Source organism: Zonotrichia albicollis, chromosome 6, assembly GCF_047830755.1.
Source record: "Zonotrichia albicollis isolate bZonAlb1 chromosome 6, bZonAlb1.hap1, whole genome shotgun sequence".
Lineage (NCBI taxonomy): Eukaryota > Metazoa > Chordata > Aves > Passeriformes > Passerellidae > Zonotrichia > Zonotrichia albicollis.
In genome coordinates, this window is record NC_133824.1 from 6,877,599 (window position 1) to 6,892,184 (window position 14,586).

General features: G+C 39.4%; 1 long non-coding RNA gene across 1 annotated transcript; it reads left to right on the forward strand.

The window, feature by feature from the left end:
- Nucleotides 1-6,289: 6,289 nt before the first annotated feature.
- LOC113458778 (uncharacterized) lies at nt 6,290-14,150 on the forward strand. Its single transcript, XR_003379347.2, has 4 exons — nt 6,290-6,462; nt 9,305-9,427; nt 9,557-9,652; nt 13,834-14,150. It is a non-coding gene; the product is annotated as an uncharacterized LOC113458778 (long non-coding RNA).
- Nucleotides 14,151-14,586: the final 436 nt, after the last annotated feature.

Sequence of the window (14,586 nt, forward strand, 5' to 3'; positions counted from 1 at the left end):
TTGTATTAATTACATTGAAACTTGCTTATTTAATACTGATACAACTCACAGAAGGTATTAACAATATGCTTTTGCTAGCAAAGAAATGTTTTATAATGTAGCTAATAATGAGAAACAGTATTATTGGTACTATTGTTAGCAGATGTTTTTTCCGTGTCTGTACCTGTGAAATGTTCTTGAGCTTTTGTCATGTGGAAGTTTGGTGAAAATCTGGGGTTAATGTTCTAGGCTGATTTTTTAATAATCTTTTTGTATTTTTTTTTCTTTTTTGAGTTTCTTTTTCACATAAGTACTTTTTTTTAGAATCTGCCCCTAAGAAGGGTACCTCATTACTAGCAGCAGTAAACTCTTAAGACAATCCATGACATTTATCTGTATTTCTATTTTTTTAATTTTTATTCACTTACTTGGACGCTGGTAGCCCAATGCAATGGAGAAGACTTATTTTGCTGATTGTTTTGCAAATATTAAGAAGATGCCCCAGACAATGATTTAACAACTCTGACATGTCCTTCTTCACAACCTTATAGTGTGAAGGTTTGCAGTGGCCCAGTCCATTTGTACGAGGTGCTTCCTGTACATTCAGGTCTTTGGTGCAGAGCAGAGTCCGTACTAAGGGAGAAATAAAACTTCTGGGGACACAAAGTCAGAGCACATTTACTGGTAATGGTCACAGATTTTGCTGGCTGAAATGTTTACCGAGGACCTGCCCTGGGCACACAAGGGGTCAAAAGTGCTGGACCACTCTGTGCCTCTCAGTTTGTGGTGAGGTACACAAGAGAAAAATCAAAGGGAGTAAAACAGGGGTAATTTTAACTAACACAGGAGAAAAAGTGAGGAGGACACAATCAATTTTCCAGATATCCAGGATGAAGAGATCTGCTTGTGGTTTGCACATTTAGAGTTAACTGGCAGTGTGTGGCTAACATAGTTTGGAATAAAAGGGCAATGTAAAATATACATGATCTGTTGGTTTCTTTGCACAGAAATTTCTTTGATGTTTGCTATAGTGTCTATTTATAAAATTTGTGCTTCCAGGCGGGACAACATGTGATTCTTTTTCCCCCTACAGCATTTCAAGTACTTTGTTTCATTTTTAGATTTTCTTTAAAATTAAGAGAAATACAAGAAAATCCTAGCCCTTCCAGGCCAGTTGCAAAGATCCTTTGTGCATGTTTTTACACTGCAGGTTGAAGACACAGCTACAGTTTTTATTTTGAATAAAATGTTAAGGCTCTACAACAAAAGAGACGAGAGACAATACTTTGAGTGTCACAGTCCTTGCACATAAGAAGAGATCTTTTAACCCTATGCATTGGATTGTCCTGTATTATGATGTCAATTGCCAATATAAAATGTATTTGATGTATGTCTTTATTACTGTTGCTCTCAATGGTGTCAGATAAAAAAAAAAGTGGTGAGTGGCAGGGGAATTGTTCTGTGTAATCACTAATAAAAAAAAAAGGAATTAAAGTGGACAACCAAGCAAATATCATCATTATTTTGAAGGAAGAAGTTTAACAGAAAATTCAGGAAGAAAGAAAGTTTGGGAAGAACTAAACTTGGAAAATATCTTTGCACAGAAATTAATAAGAAAAAATAAATGAAAGAGTTTTTAGTATATCAAGGTGTTTTTAGAAAGTAGTAACAACAGTGCAAATGACAAAAAAAACCCCATACAAATAATTTTAACAACAACATCATCACAAGATACACACTTAAGGATACTTAGTGCTTGAACATATAGCTCTTGTGGGAAATTACACACTGGAGTTGCTGCCAATAATGCCCTCTTCTGGTGATGCTATTGCAGCTAAGGCGATGTGTCAGTCATCTCAGGACCCTGCATCTTCAGCGTGCAGGGCGAATTCGGCTGTAGACAGGGAGAGACTTTTATCTGAGTTAAATGTCACAACCCCTTTCTTTCCCCTGTTAGTTCCAAAGACTAGCTGTAGGTAAATTATTTTAATAAGGTAAGAGATACCACAGTACAGTTTTCTTTCCTTCCTTTTTTTTTTCCCTTACCCCAAATAATGCTCTCTATGTCATCTGTATATTTATGATAGCTCAAAGACATGGGTGTGTGGATCTAATTAAAAATGTGAAAGGGTTTAGCAGCCTGCTGCTTCCCTGTGAGTCTCTTGTTGCCAACTCTTGGCAGCTCTGCTGTCACTGAGCCAAATGTTTAGTCTTCAGCTGAACTACTGCCAGTGAGCTGCGCTGCATTCTGGGACCACAGAGCCTCAAGGTACCGTGTTAAACTATCTCACATAAGGATGTGCAGTGAGCTGGACTTCATATTCAATCACCCAAAAGAAAAGTGAAGGAGAAAGCCTACTTTTGCCTGGTGAGCCTTAACAGTGTATAAGACACAATGACCAAATCCTCCAGGATTTTGCAACAGGGAAAACAAATAGTTTATTGAGGTGGATCAACCCATGCATTTGTTTTATCTGCCTATGCAGCAATGGCAGTAGTTTTATTTAGCAAATTTAGTTTAAATCAATCTACTCTGGATTGGGAATTTTAAAAAGAAATAGCAAAACCCTGGCTTTCTGCAGTGTGTCTCTGGCCTTCATGTAAATTCCTCATGTGAAACAAATTTATTCCAACTAAACTCCAGGTATCCTTAGCAAGTATGGGGAAGTTTGGTACAGAAAAAAAAATTGGCATATGTGCATTCCAGCCAGCAGCAGGAAAGCTATGTTGATAGAAACGTGCTTAGCACAGTTGTATTGCTTAATAAATTCAGGTATAATGTGGAGATAGATGGGGTTAGAGGCTAAGCTGGCCTGTAGGCTTTGATCAGTGCTCCAACTCACTTAGGGCTTAAAGTGGACTGGAAGAATTGCCAGGTCTCATGAGTCAATGATGGATTTCCAGCAGATCAGAATTAAATTCTGCTTTTAGCTGTTCTCCCTGCACTCTTTTCTGCAAGGGAAATTACTTCTGCCAACAGCAAAGTAGTGTGTGTGTCTTCATGATATTTCTTTCTCTTTTCTATTTATCCACTGTCCCATTTCTATATTTTGTTATCATGCATTTCTCCCTTGCCTTGCCTTGCCTTGCCTTGCCTTGCCTTGCCTTGCCTTGCCTTGCCTTGCCTTGCCTTGCCTTGCCTTCCCTTCCCTTCCCTTCCCTTCCCTTCCCTTCCCTTCCCTTCCCTTCCCTTCCCTTCCCTTCCCTTCCCTTCCCTTCCCTTCCCTTCCCTTCCCTTCCCTTCATTTGCACTCCTCTCCAAGTATTTTTTCTTCATCTGCCTGGACTTCACATCACCCTTTTCTTTCTCTAAAGTTTTACTACCCTTCTCTACATCTTCCCTTCACAATTGTAATGTTCTACCTGAGAGAATGAATGAGCCACCACTGATGTTAGTTCAGGGACTTAGTAGACACTTTATTCCTGAAAATATTTTCTTTGTAAGTTTTTGAAACCAGCACAATGGCAAAACAACAACAAGGTGCTGCCGATTGCACTGTTTCTCCAACTCTTAATGCTGGGTATTTAAGAATAAAACTACAGTAAAAAATGTTGGCTTAATATCAAAAACTTGTCTGCGTTCATTCATAATCCTAAGTATAGATTAGACACACAGCACTAAAGGGGCAGAGAGAGAAGAAAAAAAACAAACATTTACACTAATGATCACTCATTTTTTTGCAAAAAGGCATTTAAAGAAATAGAAGTGGGCACAAGTGTGCAACACACCTGAACTCTACCTCTTTGATCTCTCCTCTTGGGTCCTTTTTGTTGCAGTGGGCCAGCTCTAGGAAGGAGGTAGGACTCAGAAGCCGCTTGGCATCCAGCCCAGGCTTTGTGGGCCACTGGAGAGATGGATAGCTAGGTGCAGAAGTGCCCTGAGGCAGGTGTTAAAATGTTGTTCTTAGTTCCTTGGTGGTAATCATTGCAAAACAATCCTGTCTGCTCTATTCGTATCAACAAGCTGCTTTCCATGGCTCGTTGCTAAGAGACAGGACTGTTGCTTACAAGTTGCTTATTGCCTTAGACTTTCATAATTTATAATTTATTATCTTAGCATAAAAATTTGTTGGGTTTTTTTGTTTTATTTTTCCACCAACCCAGTAATTGTTACATAAAACGAAGGTCATGTATCTACCAGAGTAGCAGTTGCTCTTATAATATACTTTGCCTTTGTATGGTTTTGGTTCTGTGAAAGGAAAATGCTATTATAAACTGAAGATGAATATCATTTTTGTCCATTAACTTCTTGCATTATAAGACTGATTAGGTCAATGGATTCCCTCAAGATTTCTTTACTATTGAAAACATTTTTCTATCCATCCAAAAAGGAAATGAATTGAAATTATTTCAATTATGACACGAAACATGTCGGCTCTTCTTGCTCTACCTCAGCACCTAATAGTTTAACTCAACAATCCTACTTTCCCAAAGTTAGTTGTAAAGACATTTAACCAATTCCAGAAATTACTTTTGTGCATTTCTCTAGTTTTGTGAATATACAAACCTTACCTTGCTGAAGTGTTTTTTACTAAACACTGATTATATCAGCTTAGTGAGGAGTAATGCCAAAGAGGAAATGAGAATAATTTGCAGACTTGTTAAGTTGCAAAATAATTCTGTCATGGTTCACCAGTTTAAAGAAAAAAAATAAAAAAAAAGAAAAAAAAAATCTTATTAAAGAACTTATTATTATACTCCCTGGTGTAAATTAAGGATACTGACATGGGGTAAGGTTTTACTTTACTGTTAAACAGGAAAGATGTTCATACAGCTGATGGTGTGGTATTAAACTGAAACATATCCAAGAGCTCCACAAGTACAAAACACTGCTACAGTTGATGCTTTAGAAAAATGGAGGCAAAGTTACTTTTGCCCCATCATGTCAGTGAACTGTTTATGCCAGTTAGAACCAAGAACTTCATCAAAGAAAGCTGTAGAAATGGCTCTGGAAATGGCTTGGTGCAGATAGTGCTCCCACTGCAAAGATTTTGAGGGAGTGCCTACCCAGCAAAATAAAGGTGTGTTGCCAGCATACCTGACCTTTTTCTATCCAGCAACAACAGTGAATTTAGGCTTGCAAGCACAGGGCAATACAGCCAGGGCTAAGGCATGTATCACCACACCTTGCTGTCCTAGCTAACTAATGTAAACAAAATTGTGTGAATGTCTCCTATGGTGACACCTACATTTTATGCTGGAGGAGTATTCTTGAGTAATTCCTGTTTAGTTATGCAAGAAAAGTGTATTTTAGTCAGTCTAAATGCATTCTGGAGCTGGGCCTCTAACCAGTGAAGGTTATTCATGGAGCAGCCATGATCACTCAAAAGCCCATCCAATCTACAACCAGAAATTTTCCATGACTTCTAGTAGTCCATAAGAAATTTAGTTCCTCTCAATAGTGTGATGAAAGATACTGCCTTCACTTCAGGAAGAGAATGCAGATACAGCTTAAATAAATGGGATGCTGAAAACATGTGTTCCTGAAATCCTCTGAAATCCTGCTTATTAATTCTAATGTATCTCCCCCTCATACAGTTACTTATGTAAAATGGGATCCAAAACAACATAAAAGAAGTCAGTGAATTGGTATTCTGTTACTTGTAGAGTTTGAGTGACACGGTGTTAACTTGAGGAATCTGGGTGAGGAGAACATCCTCCTCTTATTTTCCTTGTTTATGAGTATCTTTGGCAATAATACCTCACTTTCTACAAAAAAGGGGTAATTTATATGCATGCAAGTGTAATGGTATGATCCATACCTCCTTTATATAAGTTCATGTTACTTAATTATTTCTGCTGCAACCATTGACTCAAACATCAGAAGAGATGAATAGGGAGGAGGAATATAATTTATGCATTGACCTTCCAAGAAGGGAACTCTTGTTGATTCTATACATACATCACAATTCTCCACAGAACCAGCTTGAACATATTTAGTGAAAGGAAAAGGTGGACTCACATGCTAAGGAACTGATATGCTACATGAAATTTTGACCAAAATTGTCCTTCAAAACCAATATGTATTTATCCTACTTTGAAGGGGTTGGTGGAGGAGGATATAATCAAATGGCAATAGCTGCTCACTGTTTCTTAGATAACATGAACTGGAAAATGCATCAACAGTAATATGTCTACAGACGGTGACTTGACCTTCTGAAAGAGTTCCTAAAATCTGTGAAGGAGGATTTTTGGATTTTAAACTCTTATGCTTGTTGGGAATAGAAACAGATTTATAGTTGGCTGCTATGTTAAGGTTCTTGGGTGAGCAATAGGCACCAAATGTTTGGAAGTCATTGTGCAAGCACAAAAGAAATAAGCTGCAGAATGTGTTGTTAAGTGGCAAATCTACAATTTTAATCCTTAGGTGAAGTTTGGTGAGAGAAAGAATCAGAGATTGGATCTTATGACCAATTCTTCTGGAATGCACATGTGGAAAATATCCAAATATTCTTGAGGGGCAGTCTTCACTTGTTCCCTCAGGTATGTCAAGTCCATAGTCTAATCTTGAGGTTCATGTGTGGGGCTCTGTCAGAAATCTGATTAATTATTGTATCATAAAAAATCAATGCATGTTCAACAGGCTAGATCCTGGGTTTCAGAGAGGAAGGGTTGATGGATCATTATCTAGGTACAGTAATAGGTTCACTTGTATTTTATCAGGACAGCAGTAACTGGTCAAATAAGTCATGTGAACTTGTTAGACAAAATAACCATAAAAAAGTGAAAATACCCTGAGATTTCAGCAGGTCAGTTAGAAGCTATTAATGCTTTTTAAATGGGGGACTGGGAGGTGGAGGGAAGGGGAGGAAGATTCTTTTGCATTTGTTTGGGGGTTTTCCCCCTCAATCTAAGTTAAATCTTTCTCTGTTTAGACAAAAAACTCAGTAAAATCTAGGGAGGGGATATTGGTCTGAAGGGCTATAGCACAAACATGCTACTGTGTCAAGAAAGCCCTCCTGGCAGATTACAACTTTTGGTGAACAGAGGAAATGTTTTTCTCTTGGTTTTGGATGATCTGCTTTCACAAGCAACTAGTATTTTTTATCACAAACAAATAAAAACTTGTGATTTCAAAAGAGTTTAAAATAGAAGCATTTGTTGGAAGGTTTGCTTTAATGCATTAACAAAACAAAACTGAAAAGATAAAGCTCATCAGAAATCAGTTTCTTAATTACCTGATTAATTTGTCTCAGGGGTTACTGGAGCTCTCCTGAGAAGATACAGGGTCCTGGGCCACCCAGCAGCAGCTCAACATCTTGAATGCTCAGGCCCCTCATCAGGGAAAAGCCTGAAGAATGAGAGGGAGGGCTCTTCACTGCTCCCCTCTCAGGCAAAATGCCCACTGAATTCAATAGGATTTTTGCATGAGTAAGTCAAGCAGGATTTGGCTCTGGAAGGACATAACAAGATTGAGCAGACTTGGTTCCCAGTAATGGCATCCCATTGTGCTGTGGTATGGTGGAACACGCAGTGCTGGAGTGCATTCTGTCAGTGCCTCTGTCTTCCAGAGGATATTGTAATATCTCATTATTGTGAACTAGAAGAAAGGGATCTTGTAGAATTAGAACTGGAGATTATTGTAGGGTTTTCAGAAGTACAAAAAAAGAAAAGCCAAGAAATGTAGTATTATGAACACAGGATATTAATAGCTTACTTTTGCTTTGTGAAATGTCTTTAATTCCAAGTATATTGAGGCAGATGACATGTTTGTCAGCGATGCCTAGTGGCTCCATTCTAACTTATGGATACATTACCAAAAGTCTGTCTAAAAAGCCTAGCTTGTGAGTTGCTGATTGTCTCCTGAGAGTATCTAAATTATTTACTTCTCCCTGATCTTATTGGCTCTAAAAAGCTGGTGTCTTGTGTTGGATTTGTGAAGTGAGGCATCTGAAACGGGCCTTGAAAAGCATCCTGAGAACCTGGCTTTGGCAGCAGGGTGAAGTCTGGTATTTTCCCTGGCTCAGGTCTGTGCATTCCTATTGGTGGACACTGGACACTTGATCACAGCATGGCACAGTCACTGTGTTCTAGGGTGATCCAAGCTCAGGTCAGCCACAAATTCCACATGTCTTGCAATGTGCAATGTCCCAGCCATTTCTGGAAGAGCTGGGATAGGTGACATGAACCACAGGTTTTGCATGCTATGTGAGCATGCCCTGCCCATCCATGGAGTGGACTGCCCTGTGCTTTGGGCACATGCCAGGGAGTAGCTCAGGCCATGCTCACTCCTGTGTGACTCAAACTTTACACCCACTCAAAGGCTTTTGTCCATGTGATAGAAGGTGAATAAGAAATTGAGTGAATAAATATTTGCTCAGAATATGTTTTATGCGTGTCCAGTTTGCACCTACAAACACACCAGTGTCACTAGATGTACAAATTCCAGACCAAATCTTTCCCAAATCCTGGGTATTATGGTGTTTGCTCTAGACTTTAAAGAGATACTTACTGAAGAATGTGTCTGATTTTGCTAGGTCACCTTTGTACAAATGGGAACAGGTACCAGATGAAGGGGTGTTTTTGGAAGGCATCAGGTGTGTCCATGACCTCACCTCAACTGTGGCCATCCTCACCTGGTGTTCCCATTATCTAAACAAAGTCCAACAGCCACAAGAGTTGCACAAGCCCTCAGGAAGCTGGAACTTGCCTGTAAGAAATATCTCTGAGTGCTGTAGTCAGAGAAAAGGAGTGATCCATGGGGTTTTTTATGTCACCCAGATAAAAACAAAAAGCAATGGTTGTCCTGTCTGGGGTGTTTGTCCATTGATACAGTGCCTGCTGTTCTCTGCTTGAAAAGAATTCCATGTGTAGGTCCTTTGACATGCTGAAAGAATATTTTTGGAAAAGTATTCTAAAAAGTGATTTATACAGAGTTTATATGGGATGTGTGTGTGTGCGCGTACACATACACAAGTAAAATATTGGTAAGCTGAAGCATGGAAAGTATCAAGTACACAGCAAAAACCTCAAGGGTCAGTATGACTTACTGATATTATCTAAAAATGCAACTATTTCTGCATTTACAGAGTCACTGAAGCTGTCAGTGGTACCTGGAAGGCGTAGCATGAACTTTTATTTAATACAGACCTGCCTCTGATGTGCATTATTAATTAATATTTATAAAGAAGTGCATTAAGAGTTATCTGGGTATAGGCAGTACTATAAAGCTATAAATATATTTAGCTAAATTTTATTGTTCCTTAAGATCAGTCACCAGAGACAGAGAATGATATATATTTGATATGAATAACATCTGTATTTGTGTCTAAATAGAGGAGGAAATGCATCTGTCTTTAGTAGATGTCTCTTTTTAATGTTTCAGCCTGCAAGAAATGCACATTAATAGCGGCTTCTTCCCTGAGGAAGGTTTTGAACTGGAGTACTTGAGAAGAAACTTACAACAGAGCAGCCTAAAGTGCCACCCAGTCCCTTTTAATTAGCACATGTAAGTCCCCCAACATGCAAGATATGATTGAGACTTTCTGCCATTTCATTTTAATATCAGTGTTATATGCTAACGTTTGTCAGACTAAGCTAAAAAACCACTTCTTTTTATGTTGTTTCCCACATGCAGAGCAGACCTCTTACATTTTTGTTGGCTGCTAACGTACTAAGCGTTTTTTGGCAGCATGCGGTTCTGGATTGAAGCCATGCATGCAAGTCTTCCACAGTAAGTATGGCCCAAAGGATTAAAGATCAATGGATTTAGTTATCTGGTGAAGTTCCCCTGCCTCTCTGGTGCTATTAAAAGGTTTTGCTATTGTAACGAGCACCAGAACTTTTCATTTTAAACTTGCCCAACTGAGCCTTCCACTTAGGCTGCAAAGTGTAAGAAAGTTACTGGACTTCTGCAGGCAGATTTACTGTCATGCCACTGAAATGAAAGTCCAAGTAAAACCCCTAAAAAATATTTCATACATTGGAAGAAAAATTGTTCATAAATGAGGAAAAAAACAACACTGCAATGTGCTTTCTCAGTGTAATCAAAATATGCTGTCTTAGAGAAAATTGCCTTCTAATTAGCTTATAATCAAATCCTGAGAAATGGGGCAGAGACTTTTAGGAAAAGTCTGATACCTGAAGCACTGCCAACCTGAGTAAAAGGAATCTTCAGTCCCAGGAGCTCAGGGGCATCCAAGCCACAGACCTGGCCCACAGCTGGGCTTCTGCTGGCTGTTGGCTGCAGACTAGTGGACACTGCTCCTTGCTCCCCATTCTGACGCTGACTCTGAAGCTTTTGTGTGCTGTCCAAAGCTACTGATTTGGGCCCCAGAACACCTACTTCCTCCCCCTTTCCCTCCACAAGGAAATGCGAACAGCTGCCACAGAGACTTTCTCTGCTGTGCATGTGTAGAGATTCCTCCTGTGTTTGGCATCCCTGCACTAGAGAAATCATCATAAAGCCCTTCAGGATTTGGCCTATGCTGTGTGGGAATATCCTGACTTTCAAGTTTGAGGGACTAAGTAGTTTTTCATTTTCTTATTTTTAAACATGGGACTTCCCAAACAGAGAAAAATTCATAACCCAGCTGATATAACATTGCTCTTGTTAATCTGAGCAGAATAAGCCATTCCAGGGACTTGCCCTCCTAATGGACATAGTAGATAAAAAAACAGCTCAAGCTTGGGTCCACTCTGTGTGTGCAGGGAGTGGAAGGTGAGCAGGAACTGTTCCACACTTTCCCACTATCTTTGCCCAGGCTTCAGTACAGATTCAGGCTCTGGTCCTGTAGTTACTAAACTTTATAGGGCTCTCTAAGAACCTTTATAATGACTACAAGAAGGGAAATTAGAGGAATAAAATTATGGAAGAACAAATTCAACCTTCCCACCTTTTTATTAGCGAGTTGCAAACAATGACATACACCACACTGTCATGAGTGGCTGGTAAAAGCTGATAAAAACCCAGAGAGAGTCAGCAGGACAGATTCCAGCTTTAGCCATAGGTTAACACAGCATTAATTTTCTGTGTTCAGAGCTGTATCTTATATTGCACTGTGTATTTATGAAATTCTTTTAAGCTGAAGTGACCCACACACATCTGATCAGCCCCAAATCATACCAAGGTGGCCCTCCTAGCACACAGTTAAAGCAAGAATCACCAACAGCAAAGACTTCACAGCTGTTAACCCAAAGTCTTACTGGGGTGACAGCCACTCTAGCTCAAACACTAGCATCTTTGGCACCTCAAAGTAGAACATAAACCTGCCAAATGAAGGACAGGATAAAAGAGAGTGGAAGAGGGCACTGTCCTGAAAAGATGATCTGGTTTTGCTAAAAAGTTAGCTGCTGATTTCAGGATTTTGCTATCCATGAAAAATGTCCTCAATTGCTAACTGTCTTAAAAAGCTCTTCAAACTAGTCAGTGTGCCCAGAAACAGACTTTCAGGCTACCAGGCTCCCCAGGGAAGCCACATACTTCTATATTGCAGGGAACAAAATCTAAATGTACTCTTCTTAAGGGCAGCCAGATAAAATAAGAGCTAATCCAAACACCAAAACAAATCCAAAACCTTTGAGAGAGTGGAGATAAATAGTTTCTAAGTTATCCATGTGAAGTATCATCCAGGCATAAAAAGCTCATCTAACTTTGCTGCTGTTCTAAAGTCTTAAAAAATCCCTTCCTGCAAGTATCTACCATTTTGAGATGATACAGATACTTTGGAGCTTCCATTCACACAAGCAGAAATTTTTGAGCCTTACTCAATGTGAATAGTTAAAACTTCCCCAGTTTTAGAGGCTCACCCTTCAATTTTTTAATGTGCTTCTAGTTCTACCTATTTATCAACAACCCCGAATTCCCACCCAAAAGTTTCATATTCATTTCCAGTTTCAGATATTCTGAAGCTCTGAAAATTGCTACCCATGTAAATCTTTCATAGCTGGAGTGCACTGAAAGTTTTCCCTGTTAGCGTCTGCTACTGAAGATGGTTTGAAGCTGGGAACAAATGGGGATCAGAACTTTCTCAACGTTGTAGCTGGTGTGTGTTTGAAGTTTACCCCAATGCAGTAGATGTAGGAGCCAGACAAATACATCAGATCTGAATGCTGCCTGCTTTGGGGGAGCCGCTGTGTCCTGAAGTCTCTCTTCCCATCCATGACCCTTTCCCATTTGTGATTCCATTCCTAAGGCAGCACCCAGCCCATCACACTGTTCTCATTGTCAGCATCTGCAGGTGTCTCCAGGTGAAGCTTATTTTGATTTTTTGTGTGTGTGTTCTCTTCTACTTCATTCCTATTTTAAAAACAATAATACTCTTTATTTTATAATCTTTCAAACAATCTTATTGAACTATTAGGTTTAGCCTTCCCTAATTGAGCTCACATACACCTATGTTTACATTTTTGTGGGTTTTCTATGTGTTTGCCCATTTCTTCTTGCTTTTTTTATTTGCTTTTAGTGGTCTCAGAGTCCTAAACCATGCAGACAGACTTAAGAGATGTGCAGCACTGACAGGGACTGCAGAGGAAAAGGAAACCCAGCCAATTTCAGCCTCTCTGCCACTTGCATCAGAGCAAGAGTGGTTAGAGGAAGAAGTGTAGATTTAAGGCCATGATGTACGTGGTGGCTTAAAAGTAAGGTTATTACATCATGTGTGCCATCATAAAACATCCACCCATTTCCTCAGAAAAGTGGGAAAAATATATTTTAAAAAATAAAATATAGTGTTCTGTAAGAGCCAACGATTTAATAAAAAAAAAGGCTTGTCTGGTCCTTTACTAAATTACATTAACAAGTTTCACTTTTCTTTGTTTCTTTCTTACCAGTTGGGGAATTGTGTTTAATTTAAAATATTTCTCAACAGCTTACAAAGAAAACAAGTCTAGAAGCAAATGTCCTAAGTTATTTTCTTCTGTTAAATGACTCATACTGATATTGTTCTCAGTCTATGTTTATATGTTAATGCAATCATACATATGTCCTTCCCCTGATTTCCTAGCATGTATTCTTTCACTACTCTTCTTGTAGCACTCCCCAAAGGTTTGCCTGTATCAGTCCACAGTGACTGATTTACACACCAGAAAGTCTCTGAAAGCATAAAGATGCATCATGCATAGTAGTGCCTCAGTTTAAAGCAGGGACCAGCACAAATTAATTCCCATGATATTTATGGGAACTTAAACATAGAAGGGCAGAGAATTAAAAAAAGGGATGCTCCCCAGCAGGCAGGGAGACTGCTGGCTAAAACTCTCCCTTGGATGAAATCTCACCAGGAAAGTGTTTGGAGCCTAACCCCAGAGTTTACACGCCAAGCTCTTCAGTCTGGTGCTATTCTAGATGTACCAGTTCAATCTGTGGCAGTGCGTGACTCAGCCAGACCTCACACAGCTGAACTGAGCTTGGAAGCCTCAGCCTATGAATTCCTGGGTTAGACTTCACTTTCTCTGCCTGTTTTCTATTAGCTCTGTGGGTTTTCAAGCTTTTATGGCAATCCTCTGACTGAAAATTACTGCTGCCCAAGACAGCCTGACTGCCAACAAGGTTGCAAACACAGAAGATCTTTTTCAGTAATTCTTTGGGCCATGAAAGGTTGGTTATTTCCAAACTTTTCATTAAATGTACATTTCTGAAAGCTTAAACGTTAATTTCCATACGCTCTTCTCTCTCTTTTTCTCTCTCCCTCTCACTCTCCTTTTTAAGCTGACATCAAGAATTCAGGCACAGAAACAGAGAGAGAGAGAGGGAGGGAGGGAGTAAAATTATATTTTTCATGTAACTCTACTGAAGTCAAAGAACTCACACTAAGGAAAATCTGGGGCTGCTCTGTTTATTTTCTTACTCTTGGTTTGCTTAATTTCATGCCACTTAAAATTACATTTAATTGCAGCAGTTCTCTATTTCATTTTCAGTTGTGCTCTTTTCCCAGCATGTTCCCCAGGACATTGGAAGAAGAGAAAAGCTGAATCAGTTTGGAAAAACATAAATATTTCTGAACGTGTGGACAGTTCTCACTTCTCATGTGTGGGAGGAATATTTCACTGCCCTCCTACCCATCACTCAAATGTCCCGATCAAGTTATTGAAATAAATTATCTTAAAGAATAATTATCTGACAAGAATTCTTTTCCTGTCTCAAAAAGCACATCTACTACCCTATAAGCTTTTTTACCTACATAGCTTACACACAGGCTGATTTCAATAAATAAACTGGATGATGCCTAAATCCTCTGAGGCACTTACTCTTCAGCTCTCAATAGATCTGAAGTTGTTTTACTGGCAAATAAAAGTGTTCCCTCAAAACTCTCACTCTGGTCTAGTTGCATTTTTGAAACAACAGCTTGTACCAATGAAACATTTTTACTCTGGAAGACAAGGCCCTGACATGTGGCCAGCTCCACCTGGGCCGGGGGAAACACAGATCGAGGATTTTGCTAAAAAGCCTCTTGCTGAGGTTCCTTGGCACTCATCAGCACAGCCTCTTGGACCACATTCACTCTTACTTTCATTTCCAAATTCAGTAGGTACTCACACAGTGGAGCTTAATTCTCTTGAAATTCATGGCCAGTGAATTTCAAAGTCACACGTAGGCATTCACATGCATGAGTAGTCACAAAGGAGATTGCTCATGGACCAAAGAGTGAAACCCTGCCACGTGACTTAGGG